Here is a 12,317-nt window from a genome sequence, read left to right on the forward strand (position 1 = left end):
TTATTTCATAGTTTTGATGTCTTCACTATTATTCTACAATGTAGAAAAGGGTTCAATAAGACAGGGTCACAGAGGGATTCTGGGTAGTCTGAAACACTAAAGTGTACACCTCACACATGGATATGGCCTTAAAGAAGAAGACACTTGTACCATGTCAGATACAGAGTTGAAATGTATTACATTTTGAGTTTGCTTCCTAATATTACACTTTATATACATCACAGAAGACTGAAATATAACACAACTGCTTGAAATAGAAACACCAGATTTTCGACATTTTAATAAAATTGTTTATGAATTATGAAAAATATGAATGATGTTCTCGGTAGTCTAGAGGACAATGTGGTCATTTGATTGCAGGAAAGGGTTGTAAAAGGTATGTACAGGTTTCCTGTTTGTCAGCTTGAAAGACGCCATCTTGAAATGTGTCAGTTGGAAGGGAATGAACCGTTTTTAACTCTGTTGCGCCATCCTGCAGTTCCACCTGTTGAACGCCCAGTCAGAAGCTCCCTTCAGAACAGTGATGGCCGATCTTAGCCTGCAAAGAGACAATATGGGTGTACGTCTGTGATCCAGCCCAGCAGTAACACACCTCGTTCAGATTATTGGCTTATCCTAGTCTTTTAATTAAAGGGATATTTCGGGATTTTGGCATTGAGGCCCTTTTTATCTACTTTCCCCAGAGTCAGATGAACTTGTGGATAAAATTTGTCTCAGCGTGTAGTTTGAAGCAAGTTGCTAACGAGTGCAGTTGCTAGCTAGCGCTAGTGCAGTTGCTAGCGAACCTACATCGAACTTCTTTAATACTGGACATCGACAAGTTCATCTGACTCTGGGGAAGTAGACAAAGGGCCTCGTTGCTAAAATGCCGACATATCCCTTTAAGACTGATTAGTTAAATCAGGTCAGGTGTGTTACTGCTTGGTTGGGACAAAAGCCTGCACCCACACCACGACGCCTGCAGATAGAAATGGTTGACCCCTACTTTAGTGAGATGGAATGGACTTGTGACAAAATGGAGGGTGTGTAATAAGTGGAAATAAGACTTACTGTAAATAGACGTGACTCTGAGGAGTCTGCTGCTAGAAGACTTAAAGGCCCTAAGACAGCTAACGGTACTATGACTCAGACTGAGAGGCCCCAAGACAGCTAGTGGTGGTGGTGGTGGTAGTAGTAGACTGAGAGGCCCCAAGACAGCTAGTAGTGGTGGTGGTGGTGATGGTAGTAGTAGACTGAGAGGCCCCAAGACAGCTAGTGGTGGTGATGGTAGTAGTAGACTGAGAGGCCCCAAGACAGCTAGTGGTGGTGGTGGTGATGGTAGTAGTAGACTGAGAGGCCCCAAGACAGCTAGTGGTGGTGATGGTTGTAGTAGACTGAGTGGCCCCAAGACAGCTAGTGGTGGTGGTAGTAGTAGACTGAGGCCCCAAGACAGCTAGTGGTGGTGGTAGTAGACTGAGAGGCCCCAAGACAGCTAGTGGTGGTGGTAGTAGACTGAGAGGCCCCAAGACAGATAGTGGTGGTGGTAGTAGACTGAGAGGCCCCAAGACAGCTAGTGGTGGTGGTAGTAGACTGAGGCCCCAAGACAGCTAGTGGTGGTGGTAGTAGACTGAGAGGCCCCAAGACAGCTAGTGGTGGTGGTGGTAGTAGACTGAGGCCCCAAGACAGCTAGTGGTGGTGGTAGTAGTAGACTGAGGCCCCAAGACAGCTAGTGGTGGTGGTGGTAGTAGACTGAGGCCCCAAGACAGCTAGTGGTGGTGGTAGTAGACTGAGGCCCCAAGACAGCTAGTGGTGGTGGTAGTAGTAGACTGAGGCCCCAAGACAGCTAGTGGTGGTGGTAGTAGTAGACTGAGGCCCCAAGACAGCTAGTGGTGGTGGTAGTAGACTGAGAGGCCCCAGGACAGCTAGTGGTGGTGGTGGTAGTAGACTGAGGCCCCAAGACAGCTAGTGGTGGTAGTAGTAGTAGACTGAGGCCCCAAGACAGCTAGTGGTGGTGGTAGTAGACTGAGAGGCCCCAAGACAGCTAGTGATGGTGGTGGTAGTAGTAGACTGAGGCCCCAAGACAGCTAGTGGTGGTGGTGGTGGTGATGGTAGTAGTAGACTGAGAGGCCCCAAGACAGGTAGTGGTGGTAGTAGTAGACTGAGAGGCCCCAAGACAGCTAGTGGTGGTGGTGGTGGTGGTGATGGTAGTAGTAGACTGAGAGGCCCCAAGACAGCTAGTAGTGGTAGTGGTGGTGGTGGTAGACTGAGAGGCCCCAAGACAGCTAGTGGTGGTGGTAGTAGTAGACTGAGAGGCCCCAAGACAGCTAGTGGTGGTGGTAGTAGTAGACTGAGAGGCCCCAAGACAGCTAGTGGTGGTGGTAGTAGTAGACTGAGAGGCCCCAAGACAGCTAGTGGCGGTGGTGGTAGTAGACAGAGGCCCCAAGACAGCTAGTGGTGGTGGTAGACTGAGAGGCCCCAAGACAGCTAGTGGTGGTGGTAGTAGTAGACTGAGGCCCCAAGACAGCTAGTGGTGGTGGTAGACTGAGAGGCCCCAAGACAGCTAGTGGCGGTGGTGGTAGTAGACAGAGGCCCCAAGACAGCTAGTGGTGGTGGTAGTAGTAGACTGAGAGGCCCAAGACAGCTAGTGGTGGTGGTAGACTGAGAGGCCCCAAGACAGCTAGTGGTGGTGGTAGTAGACTGAGGCCCCAAGACAGCTAGTGGTGGTGGTAGTAGTAGTAGACTGAGGCCCCAAGACAGCTAGTGGTGGTGGTAGACTGAGAGGCCCCAAGACAGCTAGTGGTGGTGGTAGTAGTAGACTGAGGCCCCAAGACAGCTAGTGGTGGTGGTAGTAGTAGACTGAGGCCCCAAGACAGCTAGTGGTGGTGGTAGTAGTAGACTGAGGCCCCAAGACAGCTAGTGGTGGTGGTAGTAGACTGAGGCCCCAAGACAGCTAGTGGTGGTGGTAGTAGACTGAGGCCCCAAGACAGCTAGTGGTGGTGGTGGTAGTAGACTGAGGCCCCAAGACAGCTAGTGGTGGTGGTAGTAGACTGAGGCCCCAAGACAGCTAGTGGTGGTGGTAGTAGACTGAGGCCCCAAGACAGCTAGTGGTGGTGGTAGTAGACTGAGAGGCCCCAAGACAGCTAGTGGTGGTGGTAGTAGACTGAGGCCCCAAGACAGCTAGTGGTGGTGGTAGTAGACTGAGAGGCCCCAAGACAGCTAGTGGTGGTGGTAGTAGACTGAGGCCCCAAGACAGCTAGTGGTGGTGGTAGTAGACTGAGAGGCCCCAAGACAGCTAGTGGTGGTGGTGGTAGTAGACTGAGGCCCCAAGACAGCTAGTGGTGGTAGTAGTAGTAGACTGAGGCCCCAAGACAGCTAGTGGTGGTGGTAGTAGACTGAGGCCCCAAGACAGCTAGTGGTGGTGGTAGTAGTAGACTGAGGCCCCAAGACAGCTAGTGGTGGTGGTAGTAGACTGAGGCCCCAAGACAGCTAGTGGTGGTGGTAGTAGACTGAGGCCCCAAGACAGCTAGTGGTGGTGGTAGACTGAGGCCCCAAGACAGCTAGTGGTGGTGGTAGTAGACTGAGGCCCCAAGACAGCTAGTGGTGGTAGTAGACTGAGAGGCCCCAAGACAGCTAGTGGTGGTAGTAGTAGTAGACTGAGGCCCCAAGACAGCTAGTGGTGGTGGTAGTAGACTGAGAGGCCCCAAGACAGCTAGTGGTGGTGGTAGTAGTAGACTGAGGCCCCAAGACAGCTAGTGGTGGTGGTAGTAGACTGAGGCCCCAAGACAGCTAGTGGTGGTGGTGGTAGTAGACTGAGGCCCCAAGACAGCTAGTGGTGGTGGTAGACTGAGGCCCCAAGACAGCTAGTGGTGGTGGTAGTAGACTGAGGCCCCAAGACAGCTAGTGGTGGTAGTAGACTGAGAGGCCCCAAGACAGCTAGTGGTGGTGGTAGTAGTAGTAGACTGAGGCCCCAAGACAGCTAGTGGTGGTAGTAGACTGAGAGGCCCCAAGACAGCTAGTGGTAGTAGTAGACTGAGGCCCCAAGACAGCTAGTGGTGGTAGTAGACTGAGAGGCCCCAAGACAGCTAGTGGTAGTAGTAGACTGAGAGGCCCCAAGACAGCTAGTGGTGGTAGTAGACTGAGAGGCCCCAAGACAGCTAGTGGTGGTAGTAGACTGAGAGGCCCCAAGACAGCTAGTGGTAGTAGTAGTAGACTGAGAGGCCCCAAGACAGCTAGTGGTGGTAGTAGACTGAGAGGCCCCAAGACAGCTAGTGGTAGTAGTAGTAGACTGAGAGGCCCCAAGACAGCTAGTGGTGGTGGTAGTAGTAGACTGAGAGGCCCCAAGACAGCTAGTGGTGGTAGTAGTAGTAGACTGAGAGGCCCCAAGACAGCTAGTGGTGGTGGTAGTAGTAGACTGAGAGGCCCCAAGACAGCTAGTGGTGGAAGTAGTAGTAGACTGAGGCCCCAAGACAGCTAGTGGTGGTGGTGGTAGACTGAGAGGCCCCAAGACAGCTAGTGGTAGTAGTAGACTGAGAGGCCCCAAGACAGCTAGTGGTGGAAGAAGGGTCATACTGAACCTGAAGGAGCGAGTCGCTGCTTTGATGTTTGCAGAGGTTGACTGGGTGTTGTCCAGGGTCACGCTAAGGTTGTTTATGCTCTGGAAGGGGGACGCCGTGGAGTTGTCAACCGGGATGGAGAGGTCTTGGACCGAACAGGCGCTTCCCCCGGGAGGAAGAGCAGCTCCGTGTTGTTGACCTTGAGGTAGTGGGCCGACATCCAAGCTGAGATGTCTGTCTGGCACGCAGAGATACCTGTCGACACCTGGGTGTCAGAAGGAGAAGAGTAGCTGAGTGTCATCCTCATAGCAGTGATGGGAGAGACCATATGAGGGAGCAGAGTGACTTGGTTTATAGAGAGAGGAGGAGAGGGCCTAGAACTAAATTTAAACCAAAAACAAATGGCACCCTATTTCTCTTTTATAGTGCACTATTATTATTAAATTTTTTTACCTGATCCCTATCAAAAGAAGTGCACTACATAGGGAATAGTGTGCTATTTGGGACGCATGAAGCCAGTAGACACATTTCCACCTCCATTTGACCATTTTACTTCTGTCTTAAATGATGTCGCTTCTGGCTGGCTGAGGGAAAAACACGGCTGTTAGAACGAGCTGTTAGCGAGGTATAAACACTGCTGTGAATATTCTCTCTCTCTCAGTAGTAGTAGTAGTGTTTCTATTTTTACTCTCAACTTTGCAACTTTATGAGGAGAGTCGGCGCTGCTTGGTTTCTGATGGTTTTATGAGGAGAGTCGGCGCTGCTTGGTTTGATTTCTGATGGTTTTATGAGGAGAGTCGGCGCTGCTTGGTTTGATTTCTGATGGTTTTATGAGGAGAGTCGGCGCTGCTTGGTTTGATTTCTGATGGTTTTATGAGGAGAGTCGGCGCTGCTTGGTTTCTGATGGTTTTATGAGGAGAGTCGGCGCTGCTTGGCTTCTGATGGTTTTATGAGGAGAGTCGGCGCTGCTTGGTTTCTGATGGTTTTATGAGGCGAGTCGGCGCTGCTTGGTTTCTGATGGTTTTATGAGGAGAGTCGGCGCTGCTTGGTTTCTGATGGTTTTATGAGGAGAGTCGGCGCTGCTTGGCTTCTGATGGTTTTATGAGGCGAGTCGGCGCTGCTTGGTTTCTGATGGTTTTATGAGGAGAGTCGGCGCTGCTTGGTTTCTGATGGTTTTATGAGGAGAGTCGGCGCTGCTTGGCTTCTGATGGTTTTATGAGGAGAGTCGGCGCTGCTTGGTTTCTGATGGTTTTATGAGGAGAGTCGGCGCTGCTTGGTTTCTGATGGTTTTATGAGGAGAGTCGGCGCTGCTTGGTTTCTGATGGTTTTATGAGGAGAGTCGGCGCTGCTTGGTTTCTGATGGTTTTATGAGGAGAGTCGGCGCTGCTTGGTTTCTGATGGTTTTATGAGGAGAGTCGGCGCTGCTTGGCTTGGTTTCTGATGGTTTTATGAGGCGAGTCGGCGCTGCTTGGCTTCTGATGGTTTTATGAGGAGTGTCGGCGCTGCTTGGCTTCTGATGGTTTTATGAGGAGAGTCGGCGCTGCTTGGCTTCTGATGGTTTTATGAGGAGAGTCGGCGCTGCTTGGCTTCTGATGGTTTTATGAGGCGAGTCGGCGCTGCTTGGTTTCTGATGGTGTTATGAGGAGAGTCGGCGCTGCTTGGTTTCTGATGGTTTTATGAGGAGAGTCGGCGCTGCTTGGCTTCTGATGGTTTTATGAGGAGAGTCGGCGCTGCTTGGCTTCTGATGGTTTTATGAGGAGAGTCGGCGCTGCTTGGCTTCTGATGGTTTTATGAGGAGAGTCGGCGCTGCTTGGCTTCTGATGGTTTTATGAGGAGAGGAGCGTGGCTGTGTGGTTAGAGCCACCCTAGGGTTGTCAACAGTTTAGGGGAGGGGTGGTTAGCCACCCTAGGGTTGTCAACAGTTTAGGGGAGGGGTGGTTAGAGCCACCCTAGGGTTGTCAACAGTTTAGGGGAGGGGTGGTTAGAGCCACCCTAGGGTTGTCAACAGTTTAGGGTAGGTGTGGTTAGAGCCACCCTAGGGTTGTCAACAGTTTAGGGGAGGGGTGGTTAGAGCCACCCTAGGGTTGTCAACAGTTTAGGGGAGGTGTGGTTAGAGCCACCCTAGGGTTGTCAACAGTTTAGGGGAGGGGTGGTTAGAGCCACCCTAGGGTTGTCAACAGTTTAGGGGAGGGGTGGTTAGAGCCACCCTAGGGTTGTCAACAGTTTAGGGTAGGTGTGGTTAGAGCCACCCTAGGGTTGTCAACAGTTTAGGGGAGGTGTGGTTAGAGCCACCCTAGGGTTGTCAACAGTTTAGGGGAGGGGTGGTTAGAGCCACCCTAGGGTTGTCAACAGTTTAGGGTAGGTGTGGTTAGAGCCACCCTAGGGTTGTCAACAGTTTAGGGTAGGTGTGGTTAGAGCCACCCTAGGGTTGTCAACAGTTTAGGGTAGGTGTGGTTAGAGCCACCCTAGGGTTGTCAACAGTTTAGGGGAGGTGTGGTTAGAGCCACCCTAGGGTTGTCAACAGTTTAGGGGAGGTGTGGTTAGAGCCACCCTAGGGTTGTCAACAGTTTAGGGTAGGTGTGGTTAGAGCCACCCTAGGGTTGTCAACAGTTTAGGGTAGGTGTGGTTAGAGCCACCCTAGGGTTGTCAACAGTTTAGGGTAGGTGTGGTTAGAGCCACCCTAGGGTTGTCAACAGTTTAGGGTAGGTGTGGTTAGAGCCACCCTAGGGTTGTCAACAGTTTAGGGTAGGTGTGGTTAGAGCCACCCTAGGGTTGTCAACAGTTTAGGGTAGGTGTGGTTAGAGCCACCCTAGGGTTGTCAACAGTTTAGGGTAGGTGTGGTTAGAGCCACCCTAGGGTTGTCAACAGTTTAGGGGAGGGGTGGTTAGAGCCACCCTAGGGTTGTCAACAGTTTAGGGGAGGGGTGGTTAGAGCCACCCTAGGGTTGTCAACAGTTTAGGGGAGGGGTGGTTAGCCACCCTAGGGCTGTCAACAGTTTAGGGGAGGGGTGGTTAGCCACCCTAGGGCTGTCAACAGTTTAGGGGAGGGGTGGTTAGAGCCACCCTAGGGCTGTCAACAGTTTAGGGGAGGGGTGGTTAGAGCCACCCTAGGGCTGTCAACAGTTTAGGGGAGGGGTGGTTAGCCACCCTAGGGCTGTCAACAGTTTAGGGGAGGGGTGGTTGTGTGGTTAGAGCCACACTAGGGCTGTCAACAGTTTAGGGGAGGGGTGGTTAGAGCCACCCTAGGGCTGTCAACAGTTTAGGGGAGGGGTGGTTAGAGCCACCCTAGGGTTGTCAACAGTTTAGGGGAGGGGTGGTTAGAGCCACCCTAGGGTTGTCAACAGTTTAGGGGAGGGGTGGTTAGAGCCACCCTAGGGCTGTCAACAGTTTAGGGGAGGGGTGGTTAGCCACCCTAGGGTTGTCAACAGTTTAGGGGAGGGGTGGTTAGCCACCCTAGGGCTGTGAACAGTTTAGGGGAGGGGTGGTTAGAGCCACCCTAGGGCTGTCAACAGTTTAGGGGAGGGGTGGTTAGAGCCACCCTAGGGCTGTCAACAGTTTAGGGGAGGGGTGGTTAGAGCCACCCTAGGGCTGTCAACAGTTTAGGGGAGGGGTGGTTAGAGCCACCTTAGGGTTGTCAACAGTTTAGGGGAGGGGTGGTTAGAGCCACCCTAGGGTTGTCAACAGTTTAGGGGAGGGGTGGTTAGAGCCACCCTAGGGTTGTCAACAGTTTAGGGGAGGGGTGGTTAGAGCCACCCTAGGGCTGTCAACAGTTTAGGGGAGGGGTGGTTAGCCACCCTAGGGTTGTCAACAATTTAGGGGAGGGGTGGTTAGCCACCCTAGGGTTGTCAACAGTTTAGGGTAGGTGTGGTTAGAGCCACCCTAGGGCTGTCAACAGTTTAGGGGAGGGGTGGTGGGTATGCTTCTGTTTCTAGAGTCCAATGTTGTACACCTGACAGCTGAACTACCCCTGAAGGGGTACAGCACGGCTCTGTCCCAAATGGCGCTCTATTCCCTATGTAGTACACTATTTCTGACAGGGGTCTTGTAAAAATGAATGCATTACATAGGGTCTGATTTGGGACTCACACCACATCTGTAATGTAACACTCTCCAATCCTCTCCTCTCCCACTACTCCTCCTATCAGACAGGGCCAGCATTACTCCTCCTATCAGACAGGGCCAGCATTACTCCTCCTATCAGACGGGGCCAGCATTACTCCTCCTATCAGACAGGGCCAGCATTATTCGTCCTATCAGACAGGGCCAGCATTACTCCTCCTATCAGACAGGGCCAGCATTACTCCTCCTATCAGACGGGGCCAGCATTACTCCTGCTCTCTGACTGGGCCAGCACTACTCCTCCTATCAGACGGGGCCAGCACTACTCCTCCTATCAGACGGGGCCAGCACTACTCCTCCTATCAGACGGGGCCAGCATTACTCCTCCTATCAGACAGGGTCAGCATTACTCCTCCTATCAGACAGGGCCAGCACTACTCCTCCTATCAGACAGGGCCAGCATTACTCCTCCTATCAGACGGGGCCAGCACTACTCCTCCTATCAGACGGGGCCAGCATTACTCCTCCTATCAGACAGGGCCAGCACTACTCCTCCTATCAGACAGGGCCAGCACTACTCCTCCTATCAGACAGGGCCAGCACTACTCCTACAGTCAGACAGGGCCAGCATTCGGGGCCAGCATTACTCGTCCTATCAGACGGGGCCAGCATTACTCCTCCTATCAGACGGGGCCAGCACTACTCCTCCTATCAGACAGGGCCAGCACTACTCCTCCTATCAGACAGGGCCAGCACTACTCCTCCTATCAGACAGGGCCAGCACTACTCCTCCTATCAGACAGGGCCAGCACTACTCCTCCTATCAGACAGGGCCAGCACTACTCCTCCTATCAGACAGGGCCAGCACTACTCCTCCTATCAGACATGGCCAGCACTACTCCTCCTATCAGACAGGGCCAGCACTACTCCTCCTATCAGACAGGGCCAGCACTACTCCTCCTATCAGACAGGGCCAGCACTACTCCTCCTATCAGACAGGACCAGCACTACTCCTGCTCTCTGACTGGACCAGCACTACTCCTCCTCTCTGACTGGGCCAGCACTACTCCTGCTCTCTGACTGGACCAGCACTACTCCTCCTCTCTGACTGGGCCAGCACTACTCCTGCTCTCTGACTGGACCAGCACTACTCCTGCTCTCTGACTGGACCAGCATTACTCCTGCTCTCTGACTGGACCAGCATTACTCCTGCTCTCTGACTGGACCAGCACTACTCCTGCTCTCTGACTGGACCAGCACTACTCCTGCTCTCTGACTGGACCAGCACTACTCCTGCTCTCTGACTGGACCAGCACTTGGGACTGAGGGACCTAAACCCCCCTCCTCCATCCCCTCCAGGCTTCACTATAACTAGACTTCCAAATCCCAGCATAGATCAGTAGTCAGTCAGTCCCCGGGAGCAGCCTTAAGGACCGTCACAAATAGCACCCTATCCACTATGTAGGGCACTACTGACCAGGACCCTGGGCTCTACTGTAAAGTAGTGCCCTGTATAGGGAATAGGATGTAATATTACTGTAGCTCCTTCCTCTAAGCTGAATGGACATGGTTAAGAGATACCAGATGAGGCCTTTCCTCTCATTTCCCCCCAGCTGGGATGTAGCAGAGCGATGTCACGGCGATGTCACACTGCCTCTACTTCACCTGGGGGCACACAGGACATGTTCTGCTGCTCTGACGGGTACACACACACACACACACACACACACTCATTCATTTTTTTCTCTCTGACTATCCATTCAGAAGACTAGGCCTCAGGGCTAGCCGTGCTCCACTGTTGTAGCCTGAATAGAATGGAGCATTCTAGAATACCACAGTGCTCAGTGGACGGAGACTCAATGGAACTACAATGTGCTGTTGCTTAGGGATGGAACCATATGAATTCCGTTAGCTCCCCTGATTCTAGTTCCGGAAGCTCTGGAGTTCTAGCCAGGGTTTTCTATTTGTGACAATCATTACTAACGGGAGTTAACCATTCTGTGTGTTTGATCTTTGGACCAGTAGGTGAACTACTTTCCTTCTCCTCGGCAGATTGAGTAGAAATAAACTAATCGTGCTCCTTTCTTCAAATGTTATTCAGCCTCTTCAAACCAGGTGACACTGCCCCCAAAACTGACATGTTTGGCACAGAATCATTTGACTTATAGACTCATTTGAATATAGAGACGTGACATGGGACTTAGCAAACGAAACCCTCTAAAACGTTGATGACTCCTCTTCAATCACACATACAGAGCTTCCAGTAATGGTGGTCCATCCACAATGTCTTAGCATTTTTAACCTTGATCCAATGCTATTAACCTTGAACCAAACTATTCACATCTCAGCTGTCTTCTAATGAGTTTCTCTTGGCTCTTATCATGCATGTTATACTGTTATATCACAGTCCAGTACACCCTGTTTCTCTGTTTTGAAGTTTGCCCCATCTATCTTGAGGGCTTGAACAGTTCAAATATGTTGTCAGGCAGCGTCAGGGGGTTGAGGGCGGCGCCAGGGGGTTGAGGGCGCCAGGGGGGGGGGGTCTCAGACAGTAGAATGTGGGTTCACCAGTAGTGTGGGGGGGGGGGGGTCTCAGACAGTAGAATGTGGGTTCACCAGTAGTGGTCGGGGGGAAGGTCTCAGACAGTAGAATGTGGGTTCACCAGTAGTGGGGGGGGAGGGGTCTCAGACAGTAGAATGTGAGTTCACCAGTAGTGGGGGGGGTCTCAGACAGTAGAATGTGGGTTCACCAATAGTGGTGGTGGTGGTGGGGGGGGGGTCTCAGACAGTAGAATGTGGGTTCACCAGTAGTGGGTGGGGGGGAAGTTCTCAGACAGTAGAATGTGGGTTCACCAGTAGTGGGTGGGGGGGAAGTTCTCAGACAGTAGAATGTGGGTTCACCAGTAGTGGGGGGGGTGGGGGGGGGGGGTCTCAGACAGTAGAATGTGGATTCACCAGTAGTGGGGGGGGAGGTCTCAGACAGTAGAATGTGGGTTCACCAGTAGTGGGGGGGGGGGGGGGGGGGGGGGGGGTCTCAGACAGTAGAATGTGGATTCACCAGTAGTGGGGGGTGGGGGGGGGGGTCTCAGACAGTAGAATGTGGATTCACCAGTAGTGGGGGGTGGGGGGGGGTCTCAGACAGTAGAATGTGGGTTCATGGTCTCTGACATTCTGACAGTGTCTGTTTATTCAGTGTTTTATCTGCAGTCGATCAGCAGACGGACGTTCTGACAGTGTCTCTTTCATTGTGTCCAGGGTTCGTTGAATACATTTTCTGAGACGACATAAAGTATACCATATACCTACAACACTGTTGTAACCATTGAATTAGAACACTAGAATCTTATCACAGCATTTAAAGGTCAGATTGTCTACTTTTACAGTCTGTTTACATATATTTTTATAGACTAATTATACAGACAATTGGTATAAAACCTGTATAAAATGTATTTATAATTATATGACAATATTTTAGGTTGACTATAATTCTATCATAGAATTTCCAATATCGCATGCCTTTTTATTACCTTCCCGTATAAAATGTATTTAGAATTATATGACAATGTTTTAGGTTGACTATAATTCTATTATAGAATTTCCGATATCGCATGCCTTTTTATTTTCTTCCTGTATAAAATGTATTTAGAATTATATGACAATATTTTAGGTTGACTATAATTCTATCATAGAATTTCCGATATCGCATGCCTTTTTATTTTCTTCCCGT

General features: G+C 51.3%; 1 protein-coding gene across 2 annotated transcripts in view; it reads left to right on the forward strand.

The window, feature by feature from the left end:
• LOC110517153 (carboxypeptidase M) overlaps positions 1 to 12,317 on the forward strand; it is an 86,334-nt gene that overhangs the window by 26,231 nt on the left and 47,786 nt on the right. The gene's annotated exons all lie outside the window — the stretch shown is intronic.

This window comes from Oncorhynchus mykiss, chromosome 15 (assembly GCF_013265735.2).
Source record: "Oncorhynchus mykiss isolate Arlee chromosome 15, USDA_OmykA_1.1, whole genome shotgun sequence".
Classification (NCBI taxonomy): Eukaryota; Metazoa; Chordata; class Actinopteri; order Salmoniformes; family Salmonidae; genus Oncorhynchus; species Oncorhynchus mykiss.